This window comes from Aedes aegypti, chromosome 3 (genome assembly GCF_002204515.2).
Source record: "Aedes aegypti strain LVP_AGWG chromosome 3, AaegL5.0 Primary Assembly, whole genome shotgun sequence".
NCBI classification, from domain to species: Eukaryota; Metazoa; Arthropoda; class Insecta; order Diptera; family Culicidae; genus Aedes; species Aedes aegypti.
The window spans coordinates 20,120,277-20,136,292 of NC_035109.1; the positions used below are offsets into that span (position 1 = coordinate 20,120,277).

Consider the following 16,016-nt stretch of genomic DNA (forward strand, 5'->3'; position numbering starts at 1 on the left):
TGTGCATTGCCGTTTTCAGTTTATGAGATATTTGCTGTTAAAAATGAAAAATTTGACTATGTTAGCCAAGTTTGCCAGCTGGTATGGCAATTTTTCTGCTTAATTTGCCACATAATCCAAACTTCATGTGTATTACAATACTTATCAGCAAATTTCATAATACTTTCGATGCTCAAAAGATTTTTTTAATGTGATTTAGAAAAGTATTTGGTTCTGCCATCTGAAAAAATCGAAAAGCTTTATATGGAGACTGCAAACAAGTGGAAAAATCGATTTTATCCAAGTTTTATCGTACAGTTTTACCCAAATTACATCTGAAATTGAAGTTTAAGTCATGTATTGCATGCTTGCTGGATAAGATCACAATCAATTTGACAAATCATACCTAAAATTTCATGAAAATATCATTTGAACCAGAGTTTTATACAACTTAGGCGAGTGTCGCTGAAAATGGTCACGTGCAGGGACATTTCTGAGAACGGCATTAGATTCAGCAACCCAAAATCTACAAGAGACACAAAATTTAATCCTTGAGACACGCAAAAATGTTTTTTTTTTATGTTTGCAATCGAACCCATATGTTGCAACTTCTAAATTCTTCATGCTTTCCCTGTGATAATCATGGAGATGCAGAGGTACACTCGGTCTCCAATAATAACGGTTATGACACTATTTTTTTTTTCATTGCTCGAAGGCCGTAGCACATGCCAAAACATGGAAACACAACGCATTATTGTACTATTTTATAGGTACGAGTTCTTTGAATCGTTCGTCACCAAAGGTATCGACTTATTTCGGCATTCATATATGCCGTAAGGTGACATTTTTAATTGAGGTTACATGAATCGCATCACTTATCAAGGTGAATCCAGATTATGTAGCTTCTGAAGCTAACAAAAGCTCCTTTCCGTTTCAACTATGAAGATGCAGAGGTATATCCTGTCTTTAGTAACAATGAATGTCACACTAGCATTTCTCCCCTTCCCTGATGACCGTAAGGACGTGGCCGGCGCCGTTATTGCCTGTGTGATGTTTAGAATTTTCTGAATTGTACAATGAAGCTGGTAAGTTACTTCCAAACTCCGTCTATTGGTTCCTTCTGCAAATTAGAATGTTGCGGTCAATCACGGAGTAGCAACTACGAATTGAACGGTTATCTATGCTCATGCTCAAAATGGAAATGAATTAAGTATCTTGATATTTTTACAGACATTCCTAGTGTTATTTTTTGAGTAGTGAGTAGACAAGTCTGTTTTTTTCTTGAAGAAACTATTTAGGATCGTTAGGTCGAAAGGGTCATTAGGCCGAAAATGGCCGACAGATCTAATGAACCGTAAGGTCGAATGGGTAATTTATAGTGCTTTAGGACATTTCGTCGAATGACATTTGGTCGAATGACGTTTGGTCGAACGACATTTGGTCGAAAGTACATTTGGTAGAAAGGACATTTGGTTGAATGTACATTTGGTCGAATTGGTTTGGAACATTTATTTTGGTCGAATGACGTTTAGTTGAACGCAAATGTGGTTGAAAGCTTATTTTCAAATGATTTTTTGAAAGATCATTTGGTAAAAGTGATTATTGTTTTCTACCCAGACAACCAGAAATTGCATGAAAGTTTACGTCGTTTATTCATACTTATTATATGAAACCCGCAAAACACCGCGGAAACACTTTTTTTCTGAGTTCATTTGTACATTTTGTTTCGTCCCGTACACTCGTATTAAGTAAGTCTAATCATTCCGTAGCAGCTTTCAAGTCAACATTTGTTACCATAAGTTAAGTCGCATAAGATCACAGGTTAAGCCTCCAGGTGACTTCGTTATGCGTACATTTTGGTTGTCTGGGTAAGTTTTGCAAACTTGATATAAAGAAGATATCGTATTCTTGTGCATAATCTAATGATTCAGATTATGTAGAATGAAAAAACGGGATATTTTGTGTAGTCTTATTTTAAATTCCAAACATCTTTTTATTTGTAATTTGAAGTTGTGCCAAATTCGAGGATTTCGATGATTATTCAAATGAACTTTTCAGAAGTAGGTTTTTGTACATTGACTGAAATCTTTACCTCGCTGCGCTCCACGCCTTCTTGTATCAACCGGATCCAAAGCGAACACCATCTTTGCAGGGTTGCTGTACAGCATTCTTGCAACATGTCCTGCCCATCATATCCTTCGAGCTTTGCCCACCTTCTGGATACTGGGTTCGCCGTAGAGTTGGGCAAGCTAGTGGTTCATCCTTCGCCTCCACACACCGCCAAAGATCGTCCTAAGCACCCGACGTTCGAGGACTCCAAGTGCTTGCAGGTCCTCCTAGAACATCGTCCACCTTTCATGCCCGTAGAGGACTACCGGCCTTATGAACGTTTTGTACATGGTACATTTGGTGCGGGTGTGAATCTTTTTTGACCGCAGCTTCTTGTAGAGGCCATAGTAGGCCCGACTTCCACTGATGATGCGCCTCCGTATTTCACGGCTAACGTTATTGTCAGCAGTCAGCGAGGATCCAAGGTAGACGAACTCGTCGACCACCTCGAACGTATCCCCGTCTATCGTAACACTGCTACCTAGGCGAGCCCTGTAGCGCTCGGCCCCACCAGCTAGCATGTACTTTGTCTTGGCCGCATACACCACCAGTCCAACTTTTGCTGCCTCGCGTTTCAGGTGGGTGTACAGATCTGCCACCTTTTCAAATGTTCGGCCGACGATGTCCATATCATCCGCGAAGCAAACAAATTGACTGGATCTTGTATAAATCGTACCCCGGCTGTTAAGCCCGGCTCTCCGCATAACACCTTCTAGCGCAATATTGAACAACAGGCACGAAAATTCATCAGTTTGTTGTAGTCCCCGGTGGGATCTAAACGAGCCTGAATACTTCACAGCATTTTGCACACCTTCCATCGTCGCTCTTATCAGTCTCGTGAGCTTCCCGGGAAAGCTGTTCTCGTCCATGGTTTTCCATAGCTCTACGCGGTCGATACTGTCGTATGCCGCCTTGAAGTCGATGAAAAGGTGATACGTTGGGACCTGGTATTCATAACATTTTTGGAGGATTTGCCGTACAGTAAAGATCTGGTCCGTTGTCGATCGGTCGTCAACGAAGCCGGCTTGATAACTTCCCACGAACTCGTTTACTACAGGTGACAGACGACGGGAGATGATCTGCGATAATACTTTGTAGGCCGCATTTAGAATGTTGATCGCTCGAAAGTTCTCACAATCTAACTTGTCGCCTTTCTTGTAGATGGGGCATATCACCCCTTCCTTCCACTCCTCCGGTAGCTGTTCTGCTTCACAGATTGTGGCTATCAGCCGATGCAGACAAATGGCTAGCCTCTCCGGACCCATCTTTATGAGCTCAACTCCGATACCATCCTTACCAGCAGCTTTATTGTTCTTGAGCTGGTGAATGGCATCCTTAACCTTCCTCAAAGTGGGGGCTGGTTGGTTTCCATCCTCCGGAGTACTGACGAAGGAATTTCTTTCGCTATCCCGTCCTTCATTGCCTGTACTCTCAGCGCCATTCAGGTGCTCGTCGAAGTGCTGCTTCCACCTTTCGATTACCTCTCGCTCGTCCGTCAAAATACTCCCATCCTTATCCCTGCACATCTCGGCTGGCGGCACGAAGCCGTTGCGGGGTGCGTTGAGCTTCTGATTGAAATTACGCGTTTCTTGAGACCGGCATAGCTGTTCCATCTCCTCGCACTCTGTCTCCTCCAGGCGGCGTTTTATTCTCCCGAAAGTGGCGGGTCTGCTGTTGCCGTTTCCGTCTTTAACGTTCTACGTTCTGCCAGGTCCCTTGCTGTAGCATGATCACCCGCGCTGCATTCTTCTACTCCAAAACTTCCTGGCACTCTTCGTCGAACCAATCGTTCCGTCGACTCCATCCCACGTACCCGACGTTGCTCTCAGCTGCATCGTTGATGGCTGCTTTTACTGTTCTCCAGCAGTTTTCAAGAGGGGCTTCATCCAGGCACCAACCCCCTAGATTTCCGGAGGACCATTCTCCCTAAATGTTCGGAGGGCCATAGTTAAATACAAAATAATTTGAATGAGCAGAGAGCATTGATAAACTTTTTACAAGAATATATCCTGTTGATTTCATAATTATAAAAAAAGTTTATGTTGCGGTTACGGCAATCTTATATATCCTATAAATCTATAATCCAAACTGAGAGAAATTGATTCAAATTTTTGATTAAAGATTTGTTAAAAATGTTATATTACCTAAGATCCAAAGGTATAAGTTGTCGATATCCACTCCTAGCTACTCTAAAACTGATTACAATTTTTTGAAACTTGTGCAATATTCGTAGTAATCATTCTTAAGGAAGTGATGTTGAAAAAAAAAAATGTAAGTTATTATTCGACTTACCAAATTTTTTAGCAAAAAACATGGGAAAAGCGGTATTTTTCTTAAATTTACTTAAGTTTCAAATATGTCCGCTTATATATTTTCCAAATTTACTCTATAACATCTGAACAACACAATGAAGAACTTAAACAATCATCTTATCCATTAAAAATTAGTTTTGAATGTTGTTAATTACTTTTATGTTTGGTGTACGAAAATGGAATTGGGTCAAGTTTGTGTCTTACAAACTCAATACGTTTCCATTATTCCAAAAATTTAGGCAAATGGATACAGTTTGTCATTGCCAAACAATAGATGACACCTATGACCTTCGTTTTTGATATGAAGTATATCGAAGTTCATGCATCATTTAAAAGTTTTATTCCAACTTGATATGAAAACAGTGCCCCGTACGAAAATGAAATTGAGTCTCTGTCAATAAACCACAGCAAGCACTGCAACTCAGTTGTAGGAGAGAAGACTAAATTTACTGACAGTAAGCAGCATGATAATAGTCCATTTGCAACTACTTCTCGATGCCGCTGCACGATAATTGAAATCCTTTTCTTTCGTTCAAGTTCCTGTTTCCAAAATGGGATAGGAGTTGATCATCGGTTGATAAACCTAATGAGTTCAGTAGATAAGCTTAAAAGCAACTTAGAAAAAAGATCTTGCAATCCGGCGATGTAGTCCGGCATCGTTCAAATGAAACATAATTTAAGTGAATAAGTGACCCGGACTCTCGCTATCGCGAAACGGATCATTAATTGAACATTTTCTCTTACTACTCAGAAAGAATTAAATTACTCCTTCTCTGACCAATTATTCATTCTATCAATGTTGAATCACATGATTCATTTAATTTTTCCGGATTAGAGAACATGAATACACAGGTTCTCTAACCCAGATAACTGGTTATTTCTAGTAATAATTACAGTCGACTCTCCATAACTCGAAATTCAAGGGATTATCGACTTATAGAATTATCGAGTTATGGAATACACTGGCACAAAAAATTACAAAATTGAAAAAACAAATTTCTGTGATTTCATTACATATATGATCTCTTCTGTTAGAAAGCAATACAATTTTGTTGATACACTGTAACCTCAATTTACGAACTAGATCGGGGGTGCGCAAATTGAGTTGGTGCGTAAATTGAATCAGTGCGTAAAACGAGGGAGCTCAGTTCGTAAAACGAGGTTTTGCCAATTTATCATTTCTATGTAGAAGAATGTCTCACAATATTGGACCCTAGAAGATTGTTATATTTTTAAGAAGCGTTTGTATTGTCAGATCCAAGTTTTGGTAATTCAGTGAGTACAACATGTGTTCTAGCTCATCCAAAAACTTCCTGGAATATATACTTGCAATGTACTGGCATATTTAACGATCCTTTGATGTTAATTTGATATGGCACAGGCCCTTACCTATTCATACTAGTAAAATGAGTATTTTTATAATTTGTGCCGATGTCCTAGGTCCTCCAAGGTCTCCATTAAATATAGGCCTTGGGATCTACGACCGTAATTAGAGATTAGAGGTTACTTTTCAATCACTCCACAGGCCCCTAACCATTCATGTGAGTCAACGGTGTATTATAATAATTTGTGCAGATGTCCTAGGTCCTCCAAGAATTCCATTGAATATAGGCCTTGGGATCTACGACCGTAATAAGAGATTAGAGGTTACTTTTCAATCACTCCACAGGCCCCTAACCATTCATGTGAGTAAACGGTGTATTGTAATAATTTGTGCGGATGTCCTAGGTCCTCCAAGAAGTCCATTGAATATACGCCTTAGGATCTACGACCGTAATTAGAGATTAGAGGTTACTTTTCAATTACTCCACAGGCCCCTAACGATTCATGTGAGTAAACGGTGTATTATAATAATTTGTTCAGATGTCCTAGGTCCTCCAAGAATTCCATTGAATATAGGCCTTGGGGTCTACGACCGTAATAAGAGGATTAGAGGTTACCTTTCAATTACTCCACAGGCCCCTAACCATTCATGTGAGTAAACGGTGTATTGTAATAATTTGTGCGGATGTCCTAGGTCCTCCAAGAAGTCCATTGAATATACGCCTTGGGATCTACGACCGTAATAAGAGATTAGAGATTACTTTTCAATTACTATACAGGCCCCTAACCATTCATGTGAGTAAACGGTGTATTGTAATAATTTATGTGGATGTCCTAGGTCCTCCAAGAACTCCATTGAATATAGGCCTTGGGATCTACAAGCGTAACCAATTATCAATAGATGCATTTTTGATATGGCACAGGCCCTTATCTATATGTAGCAGTAAAATGAGTATTGTTATAATTTGTACCGATATCCTAGGTCCTCCAAAGGCTTCATTGAATAGAGGCCTTTGAATCTACAAACGTGATCAATGGTCTATAGGTAGTTTTTTTAATATGACACATTCTCTTAACCATTCATTTAAGTCAACGGAATATTTTATTGATTTATACGGATGTTTTTGGTGCTCCAAGGACTCCATTGAATAAAAGCCTTTGGATTTACGGCCATAATAAGTGATTAGAAGATAGTTTTTAAATACTCCAAAGACCCCTTACCATTTCTGTGGGTAAACGATGTATTGTATGAATTTGTGCGGATGTCCTTGGTCCTCTAAAATCTCTATCGAATATGGGCATTAGGATAAACAAGCGTAACCAATCATCAATAGATAGTTCGTCAATATTGCAAAGGCCTCTACTGTCCATATTTGCAAACGAAGTGTTGTATTGAGTTTTGTCGATGTTTTTGTACTTCCGAGGACTCCACGATATATAGACCTGAGTATCTACAAACTTAAGTAGTTGTACATTGATGATACTTATTTATAGCATAAAATATAAACTCCTAATGCTAAGAAGCTTGTCATTCGGTTTGGTAGCCTTGTTAATTTTCCAGATTGCAATTTCAAAGTGATAAAACTCAGTCATCTTAAGTAATATTGATTTATAAAAGTATCACTACTTGAGCTTATATATAGAAAATATGCTGATTCATTTTCAGCAATGTCAGTGCAAAACCTAGTGATTTTCTTTAATTCGCAACCGTGAGACGGTTTGGCCACAATCATCGATGCCCACTACAAATTTCAATGACGGCCTACTTCGCAAATACGGCCTAATATAAGCAAATGGATCAATGTACTGATCTGTACTGATGTTCATGAATTTACTTCGTTACACAAGTGACGTCTATTGAATTTACGTAAAAACAGATTTCATTGATTGAGGTTTAGGTGAATTTAATTTAAAAATGGCGTCAGACATCGATTTTCGTCAACAATATTCTCCAAACGTAGGTCGCCATCTTGGATTCCAAAATTGCGTCAGACATCGATTTTCGTCATCCCCTCGTCGTGCCCGTTCTGAAAATACCCATATTGCATGGGTTTCCAACGATTTTATCCAACCGGAGGTCACCATCTTGGATTACAATTTAATTTAATTTAAAAATGGCGTCGGACATCGATTTTCGTCATCCCCTCGTCGTGCCCGTTCCAAAAATACCCATATTGTATGGGTTTCCAACGATTTTCCCAAACCAGAGGTCGTCATCTTGGATTTCAAAATAGCGTCGGACATCGATTTTCGTCATCCCCTAGTCGTGCCCGTTCCAGAAATACCCATATTGTATGGGTTTCCACCGATTTTCCCAAACCAGAGGTCGCCAACTTGGATTTCAAAATTGCGTCGGACATCGATTTTCGTCATCCCGTCGTCGTGCCCGTTCTGAAAATACCCATATTACAAGGGTTTCCAACGGTTTTATCCAACCGGAGGTCACCATCTTGGATTTCAAAATGGCGTCGGACATCGATTTTCGTCATCCTCTCGTCGTGCCCGTTCCAAAAATACCCATATTGTATGGGTTTCCACCGAATTTCTCAAACCAGAAGTTGCCATCTTGGATTTCAAAATGGCGTCGGACATCGATTTTCGTCATCCCCTAGTCGTGCCCGTTCCAAAAATACTCATATTGTATGGGTTTCCACCGATTTTCCCGAACCAGAGGTCGCCATCTTGGATTTCAAAATGGCGTCGCGCTCGCGCATCGATTTTCGTCATCCCCTAGTCGTGCCCGTTCCAAAAATACCCATATTGTATGGGTTTCCAACGGTTTTCCCGAACCAGAGGTCGCCTTCTTGGATTCCAAAATGGCGTCGGACATCGATTTTCGTCATCCCCTCGTCGTGCCCGTTCCGAAAATACCCATATTGTATGGGTTTCCAACGGTTTTCTCAAACCAGAGGTCGCCATCTTGGATTCCAAAATGGCGTCGGACATCGATTTTCGTCATCCCCTAGTCGTGCCCGTTCCAAAAATACCCATATTGTTAGGTTTTCAACGGTTTTCCCAAACCGGAGGTCAATGATTTCCCACAGAATTGTCAAAACTCAATTTACGCACTGCGTAAAAAAAGTGATTTAAATTGAGTTTACTTCGTAAAAAAAGTGACTTAAATTGAGGTAGTGTAAAAAAAGACTTCGTAAATTGAGGTTTTAGTGTAGTATTTTACAAACTATTATTTGAAAACTTTTTCGAGAAGCTCGAAATTCAAGTTATTTTGACTGCACAGTACGAACGAAACTGTGTGACAATATTTTTTTTATTTTCATGCTTTTCTACTTTTATTATAACTCGTAACTATTTATTCACCTCCAAACAGTGGAGATATCGAGTTATAGAAATATCGATTTATGGAGAGCACGATGTATGGGAATTTGAAGGGACCGAAAAATTCATCGAGAATATATCGAGTTATAGAATATCGAGTTGTGGAGAGTCGACTGTATATAAAAAAATTCAATATAATCCACTTGGTACCGCAAATTGAGTCTACCGGTTGTCAGCTGGGGGTGCGAACTGGATATCAATAAGCAGCCAGGCTGCTGTCAAGCTTAAATTTTCATCAAAATGATCCGAGTATGCCTAGGAGTGTGCGGCCATTACTTCGTCACGCTAAAATATGCTATACATTTTATGTGACACAAACACTAACAACTGTTGAAAAAACGTTTGTTTGATCTTATTGATGCGTAAGTTTTTCAGAACTTTTGTGAAATAGACTTTTAACACAGACAAACAGACGTCACACTCTCATCATTGTCCATCGACCACCTTTTTAACGGTCGATTCAAAAATATGGTAGGTGGCCAATCCGCCACCCGCAGCGCTCGCATCGTTTATGTTCGTGTTTGACGTTTACACACTACCGCCATCTGTTGGCCCGTCGTCCAAATACACATATTTTAGCATAGGGCGTGCATGTCCTCGTGACTATGATTTTGATTGAGATTTGTTTTAAGTGTTACGTCTGTTTGTCTGTGCTTTTAACTAACATACAGTCAGAAACTATCAAATCCAGCTGATTTTTTGAACGTATTGCCTGTATTGAACTGCAGAAGCTTTGTGTAAAGTATTTTAAGTGTGCATCTTGAAAATGGTTTCTTGCGAGACGAGCAAACAAACAACGGTTAGCACTGGTAGAAAAAATGTGTTTAAATTGAATGATCAGGATGTTGGAGACCACACCCCTCAGGTTGTCAGTATATGCAACATAAGCAAACCAAGTTCAATAGTTAAGATCGCCGGTGACTATGATTAATACGTTAGAAATTTTCCTTATAGATTACCTTAGATTTTCCAGGAATCATACTTTTCCTTGCAACGCATAATAAAACGAAAGTTACAGATGCCCGCCTCTATATGACCTTCAGCGATTGAATCAGACGGATGTCGCCACAGCTCACGTCCCGCATCTCGGTCAAACGTTGCCGAACGATGCTTTGCTTGCTGAATCCCCACTTGCGGGCTGTTGGAGTACAGTCATAGCTGCCATCAACTTCACAGGTGAGAGCAATGTACGTTGGACGGAGACTACAGAGCTATTGGTTCGACGAAGGGTGTAGAATTATTCTGGAGGAGAAGAACGGGGAGCATCACATACCGAAGTGAAAGCAGCAGAACCATCTGTTCGAAGGTTTCATATCACGAACAGAAATGTAGAAGTATATGCTCTCATTGTTCGGAGGGAGGCAAGGTGATTGAAAGGTGGAAACAGCACTACGACGGACATTTGAATGGTGGTATGGAGTTTCAAGCCGGTGGAGGAAATGACTACGTCGGAATGTTGGACAATAGCAGCCAACTAGCTCCCACTTTGAGGGAAGTTTAGGATACCGTTCTAGAGTAGCTAGGCAATTATCAAGGATGGTATATGAGTGGAACTCATCAAGATGGACCTGGGAGAGTCGGTCGCTTGGTTGTATCGGCTGATAGTCGTAAAGCCCTGGCAGCTACGAGACATAACAGTTACCGGAGACGTGGAGTCAAGAGGTCACAAAAATGTCTAGTGTCCATCTATTTATTTATTCCTCTATCTACATTTCATGCATAAATACTTGTGAAGCAAATAAGTTCAAATGACCGTTTCCATTCACATTTTTGCTGTTGATATTTTTATAGAGGTTGGGCTGATGGCTTTATTGAACTCATTGTAAAAACTCTTCTGGAGTAATATGTACTTTAGAGAAATCTGTTACAGTCAGTTCACTTATTAAACACAACTCTCTTTTCTCCCACCACTATTTTTCAATTATTTTTCATCGAATGAAACAGATTTTTTAGTTTGAAGTTATAATATAAGTCCACAAAAAGTAACATATAAAACAGCTACAAAACAGTTGAGCAATTGTGGTAGGTGAAATGTAGGTAGCAGCCTCCTCCCCCCCTCCCCCAAAGCAGGAAAAAATTCAAGGCTAATCATGTATTTATTTATTTTTTCGCTATACTTTATTTGTGAAGTGTCGACTGTATAGTTTAATCTTAATTTTACGGCAACGCAGTCTTTATTAAGATAAAACGAGGTTGCTCGACGTTTCGAAACGGGTATTCTGTCTTCCTCAGGGAGTAAATATAGGTTTCGTTTCGTGTCCTATGTTTTGTCTAACCATAACTGTCTGGTGTGGCTTTTTTGTACATAACTACATACAAATCATTGCCGTTTCTATACGCAGCTTGTACTAGCAATGTGTAGCAAGATGTGTATAAAAATAGTGATTTTCCCACACCATTTATAGTTAGACAAAACGTGGGCCGAAAAAACGAAAACTATATTTACTCACTGAGGAAGACACAATACCCAAGTCGATACGTCGGACAAATATGCACCCCATTTTACCCTAATAAAGACAGCATTGCCGGATAATTTAGGTTATCACCACACATCTCATAACTACGGATCAATAACATATAGTATAGTAAATTGTAACCAAACTTCGTGATGGAAAGATGATAATTAGAATAAGCCATTATGTTATACGTTCCTTGGTTGACCAGCGAAATTCGGCATTAACGAACTTAACCAAACTGACGTAACATTAATTGTAAAGGAATTTATTGAACCAATTAATTATTTTATTTTACGTCAGTACCGAAAATACCGGTACTCAATGTTTTCCAGTACCGGTATTTCGGTATCAAAGAATTGTCGGTAGTGCCGGTACTTTTGGTACCGGTACTCCCGGTACCAAAACCCTAGTGTACTATTATTCATCTATCTGAACTCGATAAGTTGACCGATAAAAACCTCTCATACTAAAGTGAAACAGAGAAATTCCCAAGAAGTTCTCTACCCTATGTGCAGGGCATATAAGAAAAAGAAAAAAATAGTTGAGTTACGGCGACTACCTATTTGGAAGACTTTGATGCATTTAGAGAACAGATAGAATTGGTTTGGGAAACCTCAAATTGAATAAGTTTTCAATGCCCTCAATAAACAAAATTTATATGGTTCAGTATTTTTGAAACAGTCATTGAAAAATTATACTCACTTTTACCCGTTCATAGTACAGGGTTGATGGCTTATGTGTTCATCTTTGGAAGCGTTATTCTAAAAATACTCAGACAATTTTCTTGTGATAATTCTTCCCCTTGAATGAGCCGAAAGTTGTTTACTGAACAACCGATGCGGGATAGCAGTAAAATCATTAAATCCACATTTTCGTCACGTTTCTTCTTCACACTCACTGATACCAGGATAATTTCGGTAAACACATACAGCACTTTCCCTCGTAACTCGCGCTCTAAATTCGCAAGAATTTCCAAAGGCTCAGCCTTGTCAGCGCCAATTTTTCCACGTTTTCCTTTCTTTATCTCTGAAAAACCACAACACAGACACACAACCACGCCAAATTGAATAATCAGATGACTTTCCCGTCACTTCTCCCCTTGCAGGGTTGTTGTTGGTGCCTACTCTCGGACCCGGCCTGGTTTTCTAAAAACAACGACCCAGAGAAAGTTTCACTTCACTTGGCGTCGACGACGGCGGAACGACGTGGGTAAAAACAACAGCTCTTTTTTAAAAAGGAAAAACTTTTCACACTGGCGTTGAATTATCGCTTTCCAACGGGTGCAACGTGAGGGCGGGAAATTGACCCAGCCTCATCCATCCTATGGTGGAAGCCTTGTGTTTTTTTCTGAACAGCACCAAAAGACCGGATTGTTGTTTTGGTTTAGGCCTTTCTCTTCGGTTTTCCTTCATTCACCGGATATGCTTGAACGGACAGCTATAACTCCCGGCGGCGACGACAACGACCACGAATCGAATGGACACTTTTTTTTGTTTAAAAACATTGAATAGCATTTCTTCTTAACGGCGGCTTTTTCGGCATCGGAAAAATTGTCATCATGGGATGGAAAAGCGTTTTTCCTTCAGTAGCTGCCTAAGGGCCGGCGGAAGTTACATAAATCGCAAACCGACGTTGTTTTCCGAGAATCCCCCACAAGAACAATAGCCACATGAAAAATAGCTCATCACCGAGCATCGGATCCAATTAATCGGAAATCACGCACCCGGAACGACTTCTCGACGGACGCTTTCACGATTACGCGACACCCAGAAATCGGGAAAGGATCACCACCCGGTCAAGTCACGCACGTCACGATGGTGGGAAAATTTCGCCAAACTGACCGAACAACACGTCTGGCTTTGACTGGGTGCTCCTTTCAGTGCCTGGCGAAATGCTCCGAAGCTCTCGCTCGTTTTTCTGACAGCAGATTCCATCTCACCGAGAATGCGAAAATCTCCATCCGCAGAAAAGGTTCTCGTGCTCAGTTTTGAACCAGTTCCAAATTGTAGACCAACTGTCAATGTTCGGGTGGGTTTCGTATTCGAGAAAGGTAACGTGCGTAACGGTTTTGTTCCTTGTTACACATCCTGGCGAAAAGACATGCGCCTCTTTGGGAGCAAGGATTGCGAAAACTCGCTCTCAAATGGGTAGGAGATAAAGCTTTTGCGGTGTGGCAAGGAAACTACAACCCTGGATAAGCATTGGACCGCAATTTTCGACAGCAGCTCAGCTGTTGCCTGTTTTGTGCTTCACTCTTTCATGAGTTATATTCATAATAATGCCAGGTTTTCTATGAAACACTGCCAGCCTCTTACCGCGCACCACATTTTCTCAGCATTCGTACAATCAATTCATTTGAAATTTAGTACGCACTAAGAAATAATAAATATTACACGTGATGTTAAATTCAATACTGTATGTAAACATTTAATTAACGTTTAATATAATTGCAGTACTTTACGCGTACATTCACGTTTTTCTTATACAATACGGGCTAGTTGTACCAAAAATATTTGAACTTTATTTGAAATTAAGTTTTAGGAGACAAAAAATCACATATTTTGATATGTAAATTAACGTCTTTCAAGACACTGTATAATGATCCGAATCGACATTTTAGTAGGAAAAATTGTTATCTCCTTCCTTGTCGATTTTAAACGTTCGATGTCTTCAGAGAAGTTATGTGTCTTCTAAGAAAAAAAGTTGCATAGGCCCTTATTTAGATATAAATTTTAACTTAAACTTTTTTGTTTGATGAAATTTATGGCTGCGCTTTATGGCTTCAAACTTTTAGAAAATGTTATGTTGAACAACTTTGTCGAAGACATTTTTGATCTAACTCTTCATTTGTGCTATGTAAATTGATTCTGAAAGTTTTTACTTAGGGTGGACCCGAAAAATCTATATTTTTGGTCTTACTTTTTTGTTTTCAGTTTTACGTCAATGTGAGTTGTAGAGAAAGTAATTATACACATATTTGCTGAACATTGAAAGTTTGTAATTTTTGTAATTTTGAAAGGCCATATTTTGGACAACTTTTGCTGTCAAAACTGTGAGAACGTCATTTTTTTAAATTGTAAATTTTATAAATTAACTTCAAAAATAGACTTCAATATTCGAAATTGGCCTGTAACTTACAAGATTTTTAACTTTTCGGCATGCTGCCCTCTGCTAAGTTGTAGGGTTCAACTAGATCTACAGGTTTCATATTCATTACTGGGAGATGTAGAAATATTTGAAAACACTGCACTAAAAAATATTTTTTCCAGACTCCTCGAACAATTCACTTTACAAATGCTGAAGGTCGTTGTCCATATCTTATAGCTTCGAAAATAGAAATACAAAAAGTTAAACAAAATTATTGGTTTGCGTAAATTTGCAATAAGGGCGTGGTCTCATGGGCCGAGGGGTAAGGCAATAGGCTTTTTACATGTTTTAAATGTCATTTGATGAAAACTTGTGCGAAATTGGTAATGGTCAACTTCACGTGCTTTAGACTCTGTTTTGTGATTGACGTATAAGTGAGAATTGTAAACATGGGTGTCAAACAAAACAAGATATTCCGGTAAAATTTGAAGATGTCAAACAAAAAATTTCCGAAAAACAACTGAAGATTTCAGATAGAAGCAGTGTTTTTTTAAGAGAACGTTAAGGGATTCCAAGAAATTTCAATTGGATGTCCAATAGGAATCCTTGGACAATTCGTAAAGAAATCTCAGGAGAAATCTGGCTGTGCCTGATCCCAAATAGTCAATGGATGTCAGGACCTTCCGAGGCCCTAATATCGTTGCCGGAAGAGGATTCGCACGCCGAAACCCCTCTCGAGGACTGCTGGAGTACAATAGAAGCAGCCATCAACGTCGCAGGCGATAACATTGTTGGGCAATTTGAACGAAGTTGACGGAACGATTGGTTCGATGAGGAGTGTAGAATGTTTCTGAAGGAGAAGAACGCAGCTCGGGAAGTAATGCTGCAACAAGGTACTCGACAGAACGTGGAACGTTTAGAAAGAAGCGGAAGCATCAGACCCGTCTGCGTCCAGACGAAAAAGCGCCGCCTGGAGGAGACGGAATGCAAAGAAATGGAGCTGTTGCACCGCACCCAAGAAACGCGAAAGTTCTATTAAAAACTCAACGCATTCCGCAGAGGCTTCGTGCCACGAGCCGAAATGTGCAGGAATAAAGATGGAAACATTTTGTTGGACTGACACGAGGTGATCGAAAGGTGGAAGCAGCACTACGACGAATACTTGAAAGGCGCTGAGAGCACAGGCACTGAGGTTCAAGGCAGTGGAAGAAACTACTACGTCGGAATGTTGGACAATAGCAACCAGCCAGCTCGCACTTTGAGGGAAGTTAAAAATCCCGTTCAACAGCTCAAAAATAACAAGGCAGCTGAGAAGGATGGTATCGGAGCGAAACTCATTAAGATGGGGCCGGAGATGTTGGTCGCTTGTCTGCATCGGCTGATAGTCACAATCTGGGAGACAGAACAGCTAAAG

At 39.9% G+C, this 16,016-nt stretch overlaps 1 long non-coding RNA gene across 1 annotated transcript in view; it reads right to left on the reverse strand.

Moving 5' to 3' along the window:
- Positions 1–13,427, reverse strand: part of LOC110679391 — a 488,338-nt gene extending 474,911 nt beyond the window's left edge. Inside the window, exon 1 of the long non-coding RNA XR_002502446.1 lies at positions 12,218–13,427. This is a non-coding gene — a long non-coding RNA (uncharacterized LOC110679391). The remainder of the gene's footprint in view (positions 1–12,217) is intronic.
- Positions 13,428–16,016: the final 2,589 nt, after the last annotated feature.